The sequence below is a fragment of the Dermacentor albipictus genome, chromosome 4 (assembly GCF_038994185.2).
Source record: "Dermacentor albipictus isolate Rhodes 1998 colony chromosome 4, USDA_Dalb.pri_finalv2, whole genome shotgun sequence".
Taxonomy (NCBI): domain Eukaryota; kingdom Metazoa; phylum Arthropoda; class Arachnida; order Ixodida; family Ixodidae; genus Dermacentor; species Dermacentor albipictus.
This window is the reverse complement of record NC_091824.1, coordinates 173,151,543-173,172,187: the sequence shown is the minus strand read 5'-3', so window position 1 is coordinate 173,172,187 and position 20,645 is coordinate 173,151,543. Positions and strand designations below refer to the sequence as shown.

General features: G+C 46.0%; 1 protein-coding gene across 1 annotated transcript in view; it reads left to right on the top strand.

Moving 5' to 3' along the window:
- The first annotated feature begins 3,851 nt into the window (after positions 1-3,851).
- The window catches only part of LOC135913617 (disintegrin and metalloproteinase domain-containing protein 10-like), a 53,557-nt gene continuing 36,763 nt past the window's right edge, over positions 3,852-20,645 (top strand). Inside the window, exon 1 of the mRNA XM_070537823.1 lies at positions 3,852-4,081. The gene's annotated coding sequence lies outside the window, so the exon portion shown is untranslated. The remainder of the gene's footprint in view (positions 4,082-20,645) is intronic.

The window sequence follows — 20,645 nt, the reverse complement described above, 5'->3', positions numbered from 1 at the left end:
AGTAGCCCTTTTTTTTTTCTGTTAGTACTATTGATGGTGTACTGATCCAAGATTTCCCGCTTCTGACAATTGCCATGGCCTCTAAAATTTCGCGCCTCAGCTTGTTTTAACGTTTTATTAAAACTTTGATGTCGTGAAATTGAATGGTGCAATGGTGCTGGTGATAATGAAAAATGAGATGCCCAGTGGAGATTCCTTCCAAAGAGACTGCATGCTCTCTTGTCCTGTCACTGATACACTTGCCTGTTTGTCCTATACATCGTCGGCCACGTGATCGCGGTACATTATATATAACTTAAAGATTTTCTGCGCGTGAGATGCCCCAATGCTAGTGTGTTCCTTCAAGAAACGAGATTCACTACTTACGCGACGGAACTACTATGATTACCACATTCCTTCCTGCCCTGAAACTGCCCCTTTCCAGCCGTGAAAAGACCTGGTCGATAAGGACGCGCTTCAAACGCTCGGAAACGTCAACGTGTGGTCTCGTACGACGTAGATATTGGAACTTGGTCCCATGTATGGAAGCCAGCCAAGATTGAGCAGCGCCGGCAGAGTAGCACGTGTTCGAAGAATCGCGAGCAATGGCAGTGAAGAGCAAGCTGCAAGGATTGTTGTGAAACGAATTGAATGTCTTGAAAAGTTAAGGAACCCAGCACGACAGCGAATCAGCTTCACATCTACCGTGTGCGAACTTAAAGACAAAGGCCTAAAACTGTGTCTCGCTGCTAAAGAGGGAGGCTTCGTCGTAGTTGAAGGGGACATCTGTAGTAGAAAAGCCAGCGAGGCCTTGAAGAAAAACTTCGTCCCTGTGAAAATTCGGCGGCTAACTGAAGCAAGAAAGAATGTAATGCATGTTCTAAGCCATGCGAACCCGGGCCACCTATGCGCACAAGTTCAGAACTCCAAAGGTAATACTCGTTCTGCATTTTATACCGTAAAGACCCACGAAGAAAACATTCCCTTCAGTGCCATCGTGTAGGAAAGGAACACGTGGCAGGTACAAGTCTCAACGTATCTGGCAGCGCAGTTGTCGCGTCTCGACGTCCATGACCCATACAGGATCGAAAACTCGGAAGCTGTAATACGCTACCATCATTCTCAAAAATTGGGAATATCGGCAGCTTTTTCTGTCGACATTCAAGTCATGTATTACTCCGTCCCGCATTCAGGTATGCTGGCGGTGCTACGAGCAGCAATAAGGCGAAAGGCATTGTACCATTCCAGAATAATGCTGATGTTTCCGTGGACACCTTCCTCGAACTCCAGTTCTCCTATCTCAATGCAACTGTCATTTGTGTTGGAGAGCAGCACTATATATATACGTTCAGAGAAACGGAGTGAGCATCAACTCACGAGTCGCACCGTACTTGCGTGACTTTTTCCTCGCAGCAGCGGCAGAAGAATTGAGGAGACCTTAAAAGACAACTACGTTCTAGCAATTTTTCGCAACGTGGATGATTTTCTTGTGTTTTGCAATACAGCGTACGAGCTAGAGCTGAAGAAATGTAGGGAAGGTGTCCTGAGCACTTTCCAGGAAGCATGTCCGGATTTAAACTTCACCTTTGAAACGCCAGAAAGAAAAAGAATTATGTTTCTCGATTTTGTCATCGCCTTCGAAAAGCGGCACACATGCGGAAAGTACGAAAGACACTCTTGCAACTGGTTCCTGCCATCCGTTTCCGACCATTCCAAGAAAGTAAAACGAGCCATCGTGACCACAGTGCTACAGGCTGTCTTAAAGAAGTCGTGTGATAACGTAATGGAAGAAAGCTTTATGCACCAGATAACCAGGCGCATCAACGCTGGCTATCCCAAAGGCCTGCTTACAGCAGTCGCCGAAGGGTTTCTAAAGAGTACAAGACTCTTGAACAGCAAGGTTACACAAGAAGCAAACATGCTACAAAAAAAAAGGAAGAAGGCCGCTGTTGTGCCTTATGTACACGGCGTAACCCACAATCTAAAGAAGTAGCCGGAAAGGAAGGCATCGCCGTTGTATGCTCAGCGCCAAACAGGGCGTAATAAATGTGCGCACGAGTCAATAATGGCCAGCAAAATAAGCAATGCACAATAAACCAGAAGAAGAAGCACACTACCTGCAAAACAGGGGTGACATGATATACCTTTATCATGTGACCGACGATATATAGGACAAACAGGCAGGTGTATCAATGACAGGACAAGAGAGCATGCAGCATCTTTGAAAGGAGTCTCCGCTGGGCATCGCACTTTTCATAATCGCCAGCACCACTGCACCGCTCAATTTTGACATCGAAGTTTTAGGAAAAGGTAAAGACAAGCTGACGCGCAAAATCTTAGAGGCCGTGACAATTGACAGAAGCGGGTGACTTTGCATCAGTACACCATCAATACTACTAACAGAAAAAGAAAAGGGCTGCTTGCGCCAAGACGATATTTCAACCTAAGGAGTCGGATAATCGGCCTTACACAAAAAAGAGGTATTGGCTATCTCGTGCTATAAGAAGTGCAGGAAATCAATAGTAACTATTCAGTTGCTAGTCCAGTTTGTGTCGTCGTCTCTTCCTGTCCGTGTAAGAACATCCTGCTGGAAAACAATTGCGCGTTTCTGTTGCGTGTTTCTTTCGTGCTGTTTTCTATTAGTGCAAGAACGCACACCGCATACTGTTGAATCGTCAAAGATTATCCATGTCTTGACAGCACACACCCGAAAATAACATTGAGCGATGATTAAGATATTGCTTCTAACTTATAGCTTGTACTGACGGCGCTTAGAACCGTGTAAAACTCATTTCTGCTTTGTTGCACAGTAGCAGGCGCAAAACAAATCAACTTTCGGGATATCCAGCTGCAAAAGTTTTGCCGAGATATGGTTCACTGGCATGGTCGCAACCAGTGGCGCAGGAGTGGGAGCTAACCAAGCTGTAGGTCGCCGCATCAAGTCCGCTTGTTGACATATTGCTCACTACGTGCAAGCAATATGTCATGCTTGCACGCAATGAATATGTTCAGGTATTAACGTAATTCCTGTACAGAATCGTTTCTTTTACCCCTGGTGCAGCCACCAAAATATCTGGCTAAGCAAGACAAATATCACCGCTTATCTTCAGCAACCATGTCGTCGCGCCAACCATCCCAGCAGCTGCTGACTCTCGCGAAAAACCGCCACCGTTCGTTTCTTGTCAGCTGAGCTTCGTTGCGTACTAAAGAGCGTCTGAAACTAAGGCGTACTGTGATGTCGCATTCATTCTTGTGCCGTCTTTCGCCGGACATACCGTTTCCATTCCTCTGTACTATTGCCTCTCGACCCTTATTATTTTAGGTCGCACATCGTAAAGCCGAATGCCTTAGCGCGACTTCCCAAGCTAATTCCATGCTTCTCGGGCTTTATCCCAGTGCAGACAGGGCCGTCATCAGTCACTGCACGTGTTTCTCCTCAACTTCTTTGTTGCTTAATTCGTCATAAATCGTCACAAATCCAATCAGCGAGTAAAGCGCGTCAGCTTAATACACGACTCATCGAAGGTTCCTGAGTAATCGCTGGTGCCCACGTGTCTTGCAGAAAGTACTGCACAATCAGCGTCGCGCATGCGTACATGCAGTCAGATTTCTTAAGTTTCAGTGACAACAGATAGCAGATAGAACCATCGATAGCATTTGAGAAAGCTCGGATACATGCAGGCGGGTCCTGCGCTGAGCGAAAACATTTGTTAGACCGTGAAATGCGTTCACCAGATAAAAACAAGTACACGTGTCAGCAATATATCAAGTGGCGCTCTTGAATTGTCGCAGCTCAGAACGCCAGTCTTATTTTTTCTGTATTTGCCACTTTATCTGTGATGCTCCGCCTTATAAGCTGCCATTAAACAGACTGCCATTAAAGGCCATCGTTTTATTGCGAAAAAGCAGTTCTCTGGGCCAGAAGGCGTGCGTTTTAACAGCTCGCGTTTCTTCGTGCTCGTTCCATGCGCTCTAATTTTTGTGCCCACGTGTCGGTAATTTGGGTGTCCTGAAAGACATAGGAATGCTGGAAAAACTCGAGATCAAGAATGCGCTGCTCCGGGAGGCACTTGCTGAATTTGCGGGAACGTTGGTTCTGGTGGTGAGTGTATCTCCTCTTCGCATGCTTGTAGGTGCACTAGCACTTTTCGTGTTTCCTTTCTTCTGTTCGGTCACTTTTGCAGTTTCATCTGTTGTGGTCAAGTGGGAATGTGTCATGTAAACTAATATAATATTTGGGGTTTTACGTGCCAAAACCACTTTCTGATTATGAGGCACGCCGTAGTGGAGGACTCCGGAAATTTCGACCACCTGGGGTTCTTTAACGTGCACCTAAATCTAAGCACACGGGTGTTTTTCGCAGTTCGCCCCCATCGAAATGCGGCCGCCGCGGCCGGGATTCGATCCCGCGACCTCGTGCTCAGCAGCCTAACACCATAGCCACTGAGCAACCACGGCGGGTGTCATGTAAACTAACCTCTTGTATTTAGGGTGGGATCAGTTTAGCCGTAGATAATACAATAAAGTCGCACATTTGCGCAACTGCGAGGCTTTTTTTTTTACTTGATAATCAGATGCATAAGACGGAGATGCCTGCTGGTAAGATATAGATACTCAGATAACTCCAGAGCTATGCCATACCACACATTCAGTGTTGGAGCACTGTTTAGTTTGTCACGCACTTATATAATATGCCTGACGCGCCATTAAAATAGATATAAACTGAGACAAACGTGTTTATACCTTGTACAATGTTCTGCATGATTCTGTTCTAGATGTTTGCCCTCTTTGCGTTTGTTGTACCACTGCTGCACCAGGAAGAATGGCATGGCTTCGCGATCTGTTCGTTCCGCTATATGTCAATGGATGTATTGTTATGACTGACAATGGGCTGACTGCCGCGGGCAGAAATTCTCTAGTTCGCTATTAGCAACAAATATATATTCTATATTATATATGTATATGTAATACATGAATATATATATATATATATATATATATATATATAGGAATGCATAATGTTCCCACTCCTGCTATAGCCCTATAGTGGGCTGCAGTATATATATATCAATAAATAAATAAATACTAATATTAAGGCGAAAGCCTTAAGTGGCTCATTGAAATGGCTCATACCAAAAAAACGCGGCGTCTGTAGTCGAGCGGTGCAGAAAATATCATCGTCAGCAATGACTCCTACCCCCTTAAGGCGCTACAAGCGCTCAAGCGCGTTCTGTTCGGTTGCTGCAACGTCACAAAGTGGCAGTATGCAAAATTTGTGAGAACGGAGTGGAGAGAGCAGCCAATGGGCAAGCAGTGAACTCCCTGGAAGTTTACTTTCCTCGTTTGTCGTCTGCTTGCAGACAGTATACTACAAAACGAAATGTTTCTCGTGTTCCAATGAATGAAATCTTTATAGAAAAAAGTATTTTCTTTCTTCACAAGCTTAAACACGTTTTCAAATAGTAATGCGTGTGACTACTACAATTCATAACTAATAATTTCACCACATAATCAGAGCGATTACACTGATTGGACGCAGGGACCACATTATCGATCCCTCTTGGACCTCATTAGATCTGCAGATGTTTTTTATTCATTTAATCATATTTATTCATGCACATCCCATACCCCTGTATGCCCTGCGGCATTTACCTTAGCATTAAAAAAACCTATTTATTGCTCAGCGTCGTCTCTACGTGGTGCCGCGCACAGCGAGGAACAGAAAAAAAAAAGAAAAAAGAAACGATGGGAACAGTGGCGCACATTTCGAGAGGCAACAACAACATTCTAGTGGCTCTCTGGCCCCCGATGATGGGGTAGAGTTCGCCGCACAACCAGCGCACTATTTGTTTAGAGAAACGCAAGTGACGCCGAAATTCGCCTTCTGCCATTTCTTCAAACGCGTTTCACACCTCCACTGCTCTTGTTCCTCCTCAAGCAACACAAATGCAACAACTGAAATTTCCATCGCAAGCGCCATTTTCTCGAATTAAACTATACATTGGATCCGAACGTGCCATTCCGCGATCGAAGCCGCCGTTTGGATCCAATCCAACCCACCAGACGGGCCATGCAAAGCGGCGGGCCCTGTACGAGCGTATGATCGCTCCAAACTTCCCAACTCCCGTCGCGTTCGGCGCCTAACAGACGACGTGCTCGGTTGCAAGATGATTGATAGGAGCGTGTCGTAATTTTTCACGTCACCAAAAACGTGGCCGCGCCTCACGGCTGGCGACGTCGGCGCGGAGTAGGCCAATCGCGCGCACCGGTAGCCGAACGAACACGCCTAAAAACGATCTCCATCGCGTCCCTGTGGAACACACACAACAGCACACGTTTCAATAAAGAACAAGCTCAAAACAAGCTCAAAACAAGCATATGAGCCATTGCTAAATCATTGAAGACCTCCCTCGAGAGTACGCTGCGGCCGAGGATGTTCGCGAAGCGAGAAGAGGTGGGCGACGTGCGAAGCTGAGGTACAAAGGCGTTCCTCCGCGAGTGATGCTTTGCCCTGCTGAGAGGATGCAACGTAAGGTCGAAGAGAAACGTCGTTGGCGCCAGCCTGACCCCGCTATGCGAGCGCGCGAAGCCGCAGCTAAGCGTCGAAAACGAGCCCAAGAATGCGAACTGCGAAAGCAGCAACGCGACGAAGCGAGACGGCAGCGTAGAGAGGAGGCCGAAACTCCCAGACAGCGGCTTGCCACACGATTACTTCGCACTGCGGCTCGTTATGTCTTGCAAGAAGTCCGACCCTTCCGATTGCATAACGTAATGCATTACCAAGTGTGCAGCAGGCTTTCGCCATCACGTGTTACAGGAGTCTAACTTGCTGGCGAACTTAACAGTACCCACAAGGTTTATTCTGTTGTGATTTTCCTCCTTGACATTTTGCTTCATTTTCTTTGCTTTAGAAAATGCAAACACTACTAATACAGCCACACAGAACGAAATACAGAAATAATTAAAGGCCGGCTGGAACTTGCAACCCATACTCGTATATTATAGCGACTAACATTCTTCGGGAACTCCACCCAGTTTGCAGCATGTGTATAACCAGGAGAAAACACCGTGTATATGCCACTGGGTATTGTTACGACCTTCAACCGGTGCCACCAGTGTTACGACATCCAACCGGTGCCACCAGTGATACGAACTTGTACCGCTGCACCACGAATACGGCTTTGTGGTCCCGTAGCGCTCGTCACCCGTTTCGTGACAGAGCGTTGGTAGCGAAGACTCCGAGCCTGGCGTCGATGAGAATAACAAAAGGGACTTTATACATTATATACAGGTTATCATACAGGACATGAACGGATCGGCACTGGGGCCGAGAGCTCACACAAACGCGACTGTTCTCGCACGACGGCGTCCGGCGAAAACGCGTGACACACCTCACCCCAGTCGGGAGCGACCCTCTCTCCAGGTGGGGTCAGCGGATCCTGTTTTCGAGCGGCGTGTTGCTGCTTTTATAATCCCCGAGGCCCATTGTCACTCAAACGGCCCAATACAAAGTCAGCACACGACGGTCGTCCGAGGGGTCCAACCAGCGACCGCGCTGGCCACTCGGTTCAAAGTTCGCGCGCGCGGTGACCTCCAGGCAAGGGAGGTGCGGCGCCGGGCCGTCGGGCACACGCGGGCACGTCAAAACACGCTGCTCCGCCGAGGCTTCTCCCGCACGAAGGCGCAGCATCTTGACTTGTGAAGGGAGAATTATGGCGCTCGCAGGATAGATTCTGCATCTTGCAGATTCGGGATCCGGGCTTGTGGTAATGGCACAACAGCATCCCCGCCCTCAGATAAGGCGCCGGGAAGACGAGCTGCCTCCACGTGGCTCGGATGCCAGGCGCGCACGTTCGTCAGGCTCGTCCAAGTTCACGTCCAGTGTCGGGACGCCAGGTAACATCACGTGCCCAGGTCCGACTCGCCAGGACAGGAGCTCTGCTCACCACGTCGTCGCCAAGGCACCTTGACCAGCTCCGCTCGGGTCGTTCCTAAGACCTTGCTTCTCGCCACTGGTCCCGCTTGGTCGTTCTGCAGCTTGCAAAACCGACCGGCAAAAGGCAACACCCAACACGAACAAGTGCCCTCTGTCTCCCGTCAAACACCAGACAAGGCCATAATTCAAATCAACCTAACTAAATTGTTTTCCCCTTTTTTCTCCCGCTGCAACAGGAGGCAGGTGTACGATCCAGTACACAAGGCTCAAACAACCAGTTTTCAAATTATCAACGCAACAAAATAGAAACAATTATTAATCATCAATAATAATGACAAATAGAATGGTCCCCTTGAAATCGCTTGGACCGAAAACATACTTCTGAGGAAGCAAATGAGGTCATTCATTTTTCCCGGCGATATTTTCGCGGAATCCGAAGCTGCTTATATTTGCGACCCTGCTTATCCGTGTAGCGGCGGTACAATAAGCCAGATTCCTTGCCAAATGAATCCCCCTTTTTTTCCACTCCCCGTTTGACGCTCTTCCTCAGATCGGCTAATGAACAATCTTCCTGTTGCTCGCGAATCAGACTTTTTCTTTCAACTGCAGCCTGCTCCTGCCGGCTGGCGGAAACCGGAGCGAGTGTGGAGCCCGCGTCGCCTAATTGCGGCGTCGAGTCTATATCGCGGCTAGCACTGCACGCGTCACTCCCACTCACTTCCAGGACCCGCTCGTCTAGGCCAGCCTCCGAGCTCTGCCTCTCCCGTGACTGCTCGCCACTCCAGTTACCGTGATCGGTCCGTGTGCCGCACCGCCTTTCGCTCACCGACGCTAAGTCAAGTTCCCTCGACAGCGGGCGCGCTTTGGATCGCGTGGGGGCCATGTACGCCACGTCGGCAAAGAATGATTTGCCCTGATCCCTCAGCAGCTGCTCCGAGCTATTTGAGAAGAGGTAGGAAAATTGCTCCGGGAGGGCGGCTGACACAGCGGCTTCGGCGTTAAGTTTCCCAAATTCTCCTTCAATGCTAACCGTTGCGATCGGTAAACAGACACTCTCCTTCTCGGCCACTTGCCGTATCCTAACGCACTCTCCCGTAAAATCACTCGAGGAGACGAAAGACGGGTGAACAACGTCCATAGTTGCTGCAGAGTCCCGCAGTGCTCGGCACTTCTTGCCGTTTACCTTAATTTCCTGCACATAGGGCTCCAATAGACGTATGTTCTTGTGAGTTTCCTGTATCGTTGCAAAAGCAATTCTCTCTGGGCAGCTTGCAGCGATGTGCCCTTGCTTTTTGCAATTGTAGCAGGTTAACGGTTTCCGTTTTTCAAAAGCACGCGTCATTTCGTTTCGCTGTTTCGGACCATTGTCATCATTCTGAGATGCATTCTGTCCTTCCCTTACAGTTTCTTTGGTAAGGGATTCGTCGTCCCGAAACTCGCGACGCGTGATTTGCTTCCGTTCGTCGGGCTTCCCGGAAAACCAATCTCTCCTATCAGCTTTTTCTACGCGCACTGCCTTGCTGTGCAAGCTGCGGCGGGTGTAATACTCTTCCGCTAACTCTGCTGCCTTGTTTAGCCTAACCTCTTTTAGCCTATCTTGCAGCCAGAGCCGGACATCCTCATCAATGCAACGGTAGAACTGCTCCAACGCGATGCATTCGACAATTTTGTCGCGGTCGTCGAAAACCTCTTCGCCCTTCAGCCATTCCACCAAGTCGGCTTTTAGACGAAACGCGAAGTCAACATTCGACTCCTTACCCTTTTTTGCATACCGGAACCTCTGCCGGAAAGCTTCGGGCGACAATTTGTACTTCCGCAGTAGCGCTTCCTTCACATCACTGTAGCTCTCAAACGCCTCTTTCGATAAGCAAGTTATTACGTCTGATGCCTCCCCAGGAAGCAACGCTAACAGATTCTGTGCCCAGAGGGATCGCTCAATGCTATTCCGTTCGCACACGTGCTCAAATTTCACGAGGTATTTGGCCATATCCTCTCCGACGACAAAGGGTGGAAGTTGATCGCGTATTCTTGGAACGTTAGAAGTGAGACTAGGCGCTGGCGAGCTATTTCGAGTCTCCAACTCTTTCATTTTAAGCTCGTGCTCACGAATCTCTCTCCTTTCCTCCATGCAACGTTCCTTCTCCCTCTTTTCCTCCTGTTGCTGTTCTCTCCTTTCCTCCTCTTCGCGACGTTCCTGTTCTCTCCTTTCCTCCCTTTCCCGTCGTTCATTGATATCCGCCCAGGCCTCAGCGGCCTCCTCAGCCGTTACGTCCCCAGTCCTCATGACCTCAAGGATCGCATTCTTTCTTTTGGTTGAGCCCAACTCAATGCCCAACTCCTCACAAATTTCGAGAAGTTCCTTCACCTTGTACTTCTCCATCGTTCACACTGTCCTCCTGCTGTTTACCCTTTTTGAATATACCTGCCGTACGCTACTATAACACTACTAGTAAGACATATGCAAGTATATCACACACTGCCCTGTTTACCCCCTCAGCATCCCCTGGTTTTCAAAACACTCTTACTAGGCTTGAAACACACAAGGTTATCACAATGCAACACCAAATCCTTCCCTAAGCTACTATAACCTGTGTCAGAGAAAGTCTGGTGTTTGAGGTAAACTTCAGGCACTCACCGCGCCGAGGTAGCTGATGCCGGTCAATCCCGTAGCTGCCATCCAGTGTTACGACCTTCAACCGGTGCCACCAGTGTTACGACATCCAACCGGTGCCACCAGTGATACGAACTTGTACCGCTGCACCACGAATACGGCTTTGTGGTCCCGTAGCGCTCGTCACCCGTTTCGTGACAGAGCGTTGGTAGCGAAGACTCCGAGCCTGGCGTCGATGAGAATAACAAAAGGGACTTTATACATTATATACAGGTTATCATACAGGACATGAACGGATCGGCACTGGGGCCGAGAGCTCACACAAACGCGACTGTTCTCGCACGACGGCGTCCGGCGAAAACGCGTGACACACCTCACCCCAGTCGGGAGCGACCCTCTCTCCAGGTGGGGTCAGCGGATCCTGTTTTCGAGCGGCGTGTTGCTGCTTTTATAATCCCCGAGGCCCATTGTCACTCAAACGGCCCAATACAAAGTCAGCACACGACGGTCGTCCGAGGGGTCCAACCAGCGACCGCGCTGGCCACTCGGTTCAAAGTTCGCGCGCGCGGTGACCTCCAGGCAAGGGAGGTGCGGCGCCGGGCCGTCGGGCACACGCGGGCACGTCAAAACACGCTGCTCCGCCGAGGCTTCTCCCGCACGAAGGCGCAGCATCTTGACTTGTGAAGGGAGAATTATGGCGCTCGCAGGATAGATTCTGCATCTTGCAGATTCGGGATCCGGGCTTGTGGTAATGGCACAACAGTATGTATGCGAGCGGATAACTTGGGGAATGCGTATGGGATGTCTGTACGCGTTCATTTCTTGGCCACTCTCCCAGAATGAATGTGCCTATGGGTGACGCAAAGAGTATGTTACCCTAATAAGTGCCGTGGACGAGTGTTTCTTGGGTTACAATTTTTTTAGATATGTGACAATGACAACACTGTCTCGTCCACCTATTTGGGCGCTCTCTCTAAGTGCCAGAAACGGGCCGAGCTGGTCTAATTCATTTTGACGTTTTGGCGAGTTTCCTCTTTGGCTCTTAAGGTGCCGGCATTCTGCGTTGATAGGAAGTTGATTACATGTGATAGGAAGAGATTACATGTGATTCCTTATTGGCACAGGGTGTCCTACAACCTCAAGAAGGTGGCGCAAAGGTACAGTGTCAATATTCTCTTCAATGCACCGTGTAAGTTGGCCAAGATATGCCCTATGCTGACAAAAGCAAAACCCGAACCATGCTTTAAAAAACATGCAGTGCAGTACACGGCTTGCAAAAGTAATGTCGTATATGAGCTACGCCTAAGTTGCCAACAGGTTTATATCGGTCAAACCGGACGGTGTTTTAATGAAAGGGCGCGTGAGCACAATTGGGCCATAAATAACAATGCGGGAGGCCATCTGGCAGAACAGTGTAAGCGTCACAATTGCCGTCCGTATCTTCGTAACACCAGTTTTCTGGCAAGGTCTAGAGGTAGACTAGAACGGGAGTTAGTAGAAGCTTTCTATATTGCAAAGGCCGAGGGAACGTGCATTAGCTGCCCTTCAGTGACGCTTACCGAAAAAGAGATAGCTTTTCTAATGAGATAGGGAGGTCGTGATGTCACGATGGGTTATTCAAGGTTGTATCTATTTAAAATCCTGTTTCTTCAAAATAACATATCGTTGGAAGTAGCGCCTTGTGCGCCGTACATGTTCCTCTTTTAGTCCGCGTCTTCGCAGCGCTGTTTTCTTCAAGTCTGCTATAGACACATTTAGTGAGTTTGATGTCATCGACTACGACGATAGTATTGATACGGCGTGGCAGTGAACGAAGTTAGATGAACGGAACCTTCCGCCAGCGCCTCCCTGATTTAAGTTTGTGTATTTTCGGACACAAGTTGTGAATTTATTATCCCCATGTCACATATATTTCGAAACTGCAAAAAAAGAATGCTTTTCAGATGTGCAATAAGAATAAATGTCATTTCCTGAACGAAGTTATGGAGTTAAATATGTTAAATCGTAAATGTGGGTTAAATATGCTAAAGTGATAACGGCGCGCCCGCCACAGACACCTCCGCGTCGAGCACGGCCTCTTGATGAATAGCCTCTGCAACGAAGTTGCAGCACTAGCTGAGGATTCAACTGTAGAGTGCTGTGATTACAACGAGCTGCACTATGTCGTGACCCGCCGTGGTTGCTTAGTTGCTATGGTGTAGGGCTTCTAAGCACGAAATCGAGTCCCGGCCACGGCGGCCGCATATCGATGGGAGCGAAATGCGGAGGCAACCGTGTACTTATATTAGGCGCAGGTTAGAGAACACCTGGTGGTCCCAATTATTCCGGAGTCCCCCACTACAACGTGCCTCATAAACAAATCGTGGTTTTTGCACGCAAAAACTCCATAATCTCTATACGATGTCGTGGTATGATTCGATATTGTGGTTCGCGGTGCAAGTGCCACTTTGTATGCTTGCTGATGAGTCCATAAGGTTCCGTGGTTCATGAATGGCATGGAGATTTGGCAGGGGAATACAATATTTATCATTATATTAATCACAACATTAAAACATATCGTCACCGATTACACACTTAATCATGTGAAAGATTACTAATGGTATTAACGTCACCAATAATCCCCAAAGGGTGAATATGCCATTCATTTTCTTACCGACGCAAGTTAAAACAAAACTGACTACCATCGACTTTCGTTTTGCCTTTAAAGCATATCATTCAAGTGTGGTGAATACTCGAACGTTCTATCTTTCGGCGCTCATCAATTGAGCTTTAAGAAATGTGTGCTTCAAGCCCTCATTCTTGCGTTTACTATGAAGAAATGCCAAATAGATAGGAAGGAGAAATATTAGGCAAGCTAGATTTGTAGGCTAGATATTTCAATTTGAAAACAGGTCATTCTGACTCTGAATGAGAGCCAGGTACGCCAGAATATACTTGATGATTTACATGCGTCTCTTATAGACACTGTATTTTTGCATACAGGTTTATCGTGCTTTTAACGCTTATAGGTTCAGGAATGCGCTGTCGAGATTCAGGTCAAGTGTTTAAGGCAAATTGTAAAAGAAATGTGACTTAACAAGCTGTGGTATGAAAAAGGCGCTGCGAACGGCGACAGAATTCTGCTAGCAAACGAGGTTTCGGAGGCAGGCTTGGGACTCACGAACGATCACTTCTGGGTTCTTCAAAACCTGGGAATAATTGTAACGCTTAAACTCTCACTCTCTCAGTGATGCATTACTCTAGCGCAAACGGGATCTAAACTAGCCGACATTTAGCAGACTTAGTTTAACTCGAGGCCAACTCTCACTTAAAATAAACTGATTAATAAAAAAATAAGCTGATTTGATTTTCACATACAAATGCAAGTGAAAAATATAAATGTTCTGTTTGGGCCCCCGCAGCGTGGTTGTAAGAACTTTAATATCGTCGCATACAAGAGAGATAACAAATTACACTGACGACTGTGCACATAATATTGACTGAGAATTTAAGAGCACTTACGACACTTGCCGAAAGTGGTATATTAAAAGAACTAACCCTAATAACTAACTTTACAATATGCTAACTTCACTCCAGAGAAGAGATATTGTAATTTCTTAAACTGCGTCTCTCAGACACCCCAGCAAGTAAATATTATACATTATTTTTTAGAATATCTTATAACGTCAAAATGTTCGCGCTTCTTTTACAGAAGTCCTGTATATAAATCAATGTTATGTTGTGGTGCTCTATATCAGATCACTTAACTCCGCTTTTGACATATTAAGTATACAGTATTTGGCTGTTTCCATTGCAGCATTATATTACAAACCGGGCGCTTCATTTATTTCCCGAAGTTTGGAATTAAAAAAAAATATAATTAAATATTGTTCATGCCATTCAATATAAGGTTCACAGACGAAGCTGATTCCGGCAAAAAGAAGAAAAAGATTCACCGACGATTACGATACTCCCTACTGCGAAATTGGAGCGCAGATCTGTGCGTGTTTTGATTTCGCGATATATTAGCTGACGCGGACAACATGTTTCGGGCGGCACATTGCAAATGGAGCGAAGTGTGGCGCGACTGCCTTACTAATCGGAAGATCGCGAGAGGCGCAGCATGAGCGTGACTCATAGCAGCCGCTGCAGACAGACCTCTGCTCATACAGCGCTTTGTTTCTATTTATGGTGTGGGTGGACGCGCTCGCTACATGCACTCGGTGAACAGGCGATGGCGCGCTACTCTGATGCCATCTCGTAGTGGTTGTCGCCGCAGAGCCCATCTTGCGCGGCACTACGCTTCTCACGCTTTCGCCATATACGAGCCGCAGACTGGCAAGAAGAACCCTGGTCCGGCCTTCGATCTAGCTCTGCGTTTAGGAATCCATTTCTTCGTTTCTGGCTTCTCCTGCTTTGGGGGCGTAGGTCAAGTATCGGGTGGTATTCTCTTTGCCCAGCTTGTAATTTTTCGTTACTCTTTTCTTTATGTGTTTTTGTGTTAGCCTTGCTTGATGTCTGTATCATCACCGGGCTACGGGGATTCCCCGTGGTCAGCCTCGGTAGCTCCTCATGAGCTGCCGCCGCTGGAGTTTTTTCTTCGCAGTGGAGCCGGCAATGCTCCAAAAAGGTACCAACAGAGTCGGTTATAATTACATGTGCTGGGACGATGCGGCCAACAGAAATTAAGGTCTGGCCCCTAATTTACAAGGTAGAAGCTCTGGCTCCACGCATTCTACAATGCAACAAGTGTTGGTGATTTGGTCACAGCGTTAGCGGCTGCAGATCTGCACCCCGCTTCCGTACTTGTGGAGACAACCACAATTTTAGTGATTGTTCGTCATCAGAAGAGAAATGTTGTCTCTGTGGTGGTGGTCACCCCGCTAACTACTCGAATTGCCCTGCAAGATCACAGGAAATGCAAATTATAGATGTCATTGAAAGGAGACGCTGCTCACGACGTGATGCTGCTGTTGAGGTTCAGGGTAGACCTAGGGGATGTGCAGGAGTGACAGCCCGTCAGCAAATGCTTGCAGACTCAGCCCTTTCCGATTCTATTGCGACAGCGGTCGAAAAAGCGTTGTCAAAAGCAATGGAACAATTAACGTTAAACTTGTCAGAGACGCGAGCTCAAGTGCTGACTTCACAAATGATTCAGCTGTTCAGTCCTTTAACGAGTTTTAATGCTAGCTCGCAGATTCTTTCACAGACCCTAACATCGAATGCTCAACAGCTAATGGATCCCTTATCAGTTAATGTAGAAGACGCAAACAATGCGAGGCCATCAACTTCTACTCAGCAGACCGACAACGGCTGCTTGTCTGGATCAGTGTCGGAAAACAACCAGGATGTAGAAATGGACCTCCCGACCCTCAAACGCACAAGATCACCTAACGATAACTGTGCCGCACTCAAAAAACAAAAAGTTTGTGAAAGATAGTTGTTCCAAGTCAGATTCTAATTCTAACTCTTCCAGCTCTGTCCCTGAATCAAAAGCCGCAAAGTGCGGTAAAGACAGTATCTCGAAGAAAGATTTTCTAAACGACAGTATTTTAGAGCAAGTGGTCTCTAAGGTAGGCATTAATTCATCATAGGTTATTTAAAGGTATTACAGTGGAACTGCCGTTCCATTATTTCAGCAGCTACCAGTTTAATATATTTTTGTTCACAACTTGCTCCCGACATTATTCTTTTGCAGGAAACTTGGCTTTCCAACGGCCAAAATTTTCATAAAAAAATTATCGTTTATTTCGATGGGATCGTCCATCAAGAGGCGGAGGACTTGCTTTCTTGATAACAACTAAAATATGCCACAAAGTAAAAGTTTCCTATCAGTATATGTCTAAAGAGTGTGAGATAATAGCAATAGATGTAACTATTCCTGGTTGTTCCCCATTTTCATTAGTTAATACATATTTTCCCACAGGCGTGCATGATACTCGTTTCCTCGATACCGTTGTCAAATCTTGTAGGAAAGAAATTGTGCTAGCCGGAGACTTTAATTCTCATCATGTGTCTTGGGGTTTCAAAACGGACTCATGTGGAAAGCAATTGTCGGACTGGGCAATTAGTCAAAATTTTTGTTGCTTAAATACGAATTCAGCTACCTTTATTCAGGGCCTTTCTAAATCAGCATTGGATCTTACATTTGCCAGTTCAGGAATCGCCGTAACTTCCTAGTCTACTGTCGACTCAGCCTCAACTAGTGACCATCTTCCTATTAGGTTTCATATTGTCTGTCCTGTTATTCCCCTGGAGTCTCCGACGCGGACTTTTGTCAACTACCAGAAATTTCAGAGTGCCTTGAAAACGGTCCTCAACTCCCAGAAAACGATACCCAATGACATCAAAGCCATGCGGCTTTGCGCTGTATTAAAAAGTTCCTTTAAAAAATCCCAATTTAATGTTAACATAAGCAAAGGTAATACCTCTCCTTGGTGGAATTTGGATTGCACGCGGGATTATAGAAGACGAAAAGCCGCATGGAAGAAATTACTTTACAATCAGTGTCCGAGTAACTGGAGTGATTATAAATTCGCAGCTGCTGCGTTCAAGAGAACAGTAACGAATGCCAAATGCGAATATGACGAAAAACATCATGACTTCCTCTCTAAGCCCAGCAACAAAAAAGCTCTGTTCAGATTCCTGCGATACAGAAAATTCATACCGACACGACCGAATACTGAATCGATAATTCTTTCACCACGCGAGATATCTGCTTCATTAGAATTCATAGGAAAGGGCTTAGCTCAACTCTTAACATCACGTTTACCGAATGGGCCACTAAGGCCCCCCACCGCCGATGACTTTGGGGAAGTCACAATGTCAGAACTGCCTAATGTCGTTGGGTCTCTGCCTGCCTGAGCTCCAGGTCCTGACGCCATTTCCAATGCCATGCTAAAATTGTTGTTTGAAATGTCTCCTGACGACATTCTGAATACAGTAAATTATTCTCTACAAAATTCATTGATTCCACAAGAATGGAGGACAGCCAAAATTATTCCGTTGCTTAAAAAACAAGGAGCCGGCTACAATCTTGACTACATTAGGCCTATCTCTCTTACGTCAAATATGGTAAAACTAATTGAAAGAGTTTTATATGATCGTATGATGGATCATATATACCAAAATTCGTTACTGAGCACATGCCAAATAGGTTTCTGGCCCGGTCTGTCCATTTGGTGTGCGCATGCAGATTTAGAAAGCCGCATCCAACTTGCTCAACATAGAAAAGAAGTGAGTGCTTTAGTGACTCTTGACATCGCAAAAGCTTATGACAGCGTTGAGTACTCTCTACTGCTAGACAGATTACAGTCCTACAATTTTCCTAGATATATAACGGCATGGATTTTTGAATTTATAAGAAACAGAAAATTTCATTGTTTTCAAAACGGTGTTTCTTCAAGGCAGTTCGATCAGACAAGAGGGGTGCCCCAGGGGGCTGCTCTGTCTCCTGTGCTATTTAACCTATTGATGGGTTCAGTTCCGCTGCACCACGATGTAAGTCTGTATATCTGTATATCTATATGTATATGTATATGTATATGTATATGTATGTATATCTATCTAGAGACATCAATTCTCTTCACCTGTCTTTGAAAACGTATCTGTACTCTACAGACGTGGCTTCACGATCTACATCTATCCCTTAACGTAAGGAAAAGTGCAGTCCTTGTTTTTCCGTTTTCCGGGCCGTTACAGTTATCATTAGTATATGAACAAAGAACCATTCCTCAGGTAGAGTCAATTAAATACTTGGGTATCATATATGACGGAAAACTTAACTGGCGTTCTCACATAAAGAATATTGGAACGAAGGGGACACGAGCCGTAGGTCTACTACGTAGAATTAGTAACGGACGTTCTGGTATGCGAAGCGACACACTAATTATGATTTATCGTATGTATATACGACTGCTTCTAGAATTTGGCTGTGTTTTATTCTCTGGAAGTGCAAAATATAAATTAAAGCCCCTTATTCTGTTAGAAAGAGAAGCTCTTCGACTATGTTTAGGTCTCCCTAAATTCGTTGCTAATAATGTATTATACCAGGAAGAGCGCCTACCTACCCTTCACACGCGATTCCGCATGCTTACGGTTCAAACCTACTTAAGAGCTTATGAATCTTTGCTACGGCGGGGACAATATGCATTTATTAGTGAACCAAATCCATTTTTTTAGAACACGTGGTCACGGTTGCATACCCCACAAGTTGTATTTGTGCAAGCACAATTAACACCTTTAAATGTTAGCCTTAGAGAAATAATTCCGCTTCATAGCTCTACAAGAGTGCTCAAAATTGAATTTGCTGACATTTTTCCTAACAATGCAAAATTTCTGCCCACAACATATTTGAATGACCGTTTACAAGAATATTTGGCCCGTTTCAAAATAAATGTAATAGCGACTGATGCTTCTTCGTGTGAAGAGAAGGCAGGCGTGGGTATCCACTCACCATCCCTTGATTGGTCTTTTTCACTTCGCCTACCAGATTACACACCAATTTTTCATGCCGAACTTCTGGCAATAGTTCTTGCCTTGAGGAAATTACCCGTTGATACTACAAGTGTTATTATTATTACAGATTCTCTATCTGTATGCTGCGCACTTACTGCGTCTACAAAATCGACAGCATTGGACACGTTTTATTCGTTAGCTCCACCTCATTTAACTTTAGTTCATACGGTATGGGTCCCTGGCCACCGAGACATTCATATTAATGAAATAGCCGATTCCTTGGCCCGAGCTTCTTTAACAGGCCCTGTGCTATCTGTGCTGCCGGCAACGGCGCGCGTCACTGCAGCCAGATAATGACAATTTTCTTTGAGCGAAGACAAAAAAGCCCTGTCATTAGCAAAATGCACATATTTTTCGCACCTAAATTATTCTTGGAACCGGAAATGGTGTCCTAACCGGAAATTCGAAGTTTCATTTACTAGGCTTCGTTGCCGTATTCCAACACTTAATTTTTACTTGCACAGGTGTGGTCTGGCGGTATCCCCTCTATGCTACCTCTGCAATGAACCGGAATCTATAGATCATTTTTTATTATCTTGCCGGCAATTTTCTGTTCACCGAAAACTATGTCTAGAAATCCCACTTCAAAATTTAGGATTACCTTTAAACAGCACTACTATTCTCTCCCTTGGAGCAACAGTATTGGGATACAGCCACAGGAACGTATGCCTAGCCATCTATAATTTTCTATGTGGCACAAAAAGAATGCCTTGTCTTCTTAGTCTCCACAATTGATTTACTTCTACTTTAGTCTACGAAATTAAAAAATATAAAAGCACAAATACACAGTTGAAATCCTTCTAGTATTGTTGTTCAAAAATTTAGCTTACCCAAGTTTAAGTATATGTTTTTTAATAATTTAGTATTCCTATCAACGCAAGGTTTACAATAGTATTGATCACTAGTTTTACTCATGTATTCACAGTTTATTTTTCATCTTGGATTATATATATTTATTTTACTTTTTGTGTTATTAACCAAAATCTTCTATTCATCCAATCATATTACCGCCCGATTCGTGGCCATTTATTGAGGATTCATCATCATCATCATCATCATATCCTCTTCCTCCACTTTCCGCTCCTGCTCCGCTTTCCTCCTCGCGCTCTCTTGGCTGTCGCCGTCTTTCATTGCTCGCTGTGCTAGTTCGCTCGGTTACCCCGAGGGACGGCACCGACGCGAAATGCAGGAATGGGCGCCCAAGAGCTGCGCTCTAAACACTTGCACGTTGTATAATGTGGTAATCGCGATGAAGTGCAAGGTAGCAGTACTACTACTTTTCGGAGAGCCTTAATTGGCCGACGCTGACTACGGAATTTTCTAACCAATGCATAGCTACAACTTTGACTCCTGATGCTAGGATGAACAGACGGGCATTGCGCCGCTATTTTTGAAAGCTACTTGCTTTGCGGTAACAGAGGGGCAGGCTCTCTATCTCTGCCTTTTACCTCACGCGTTGCCATTTGGAATATTATCATTGCATAAATGCATGGAGATCTCTTCATAGTGCATTGCATTACGTTTCCTTGTCTTGCCGTGATAACGACTTCAAACTGTGACAGCGCATAAGGAAGGAAAGAGAAAACGTTTTTAAAGGCCAGCACTAAGGCCCAGTAAAGAAGA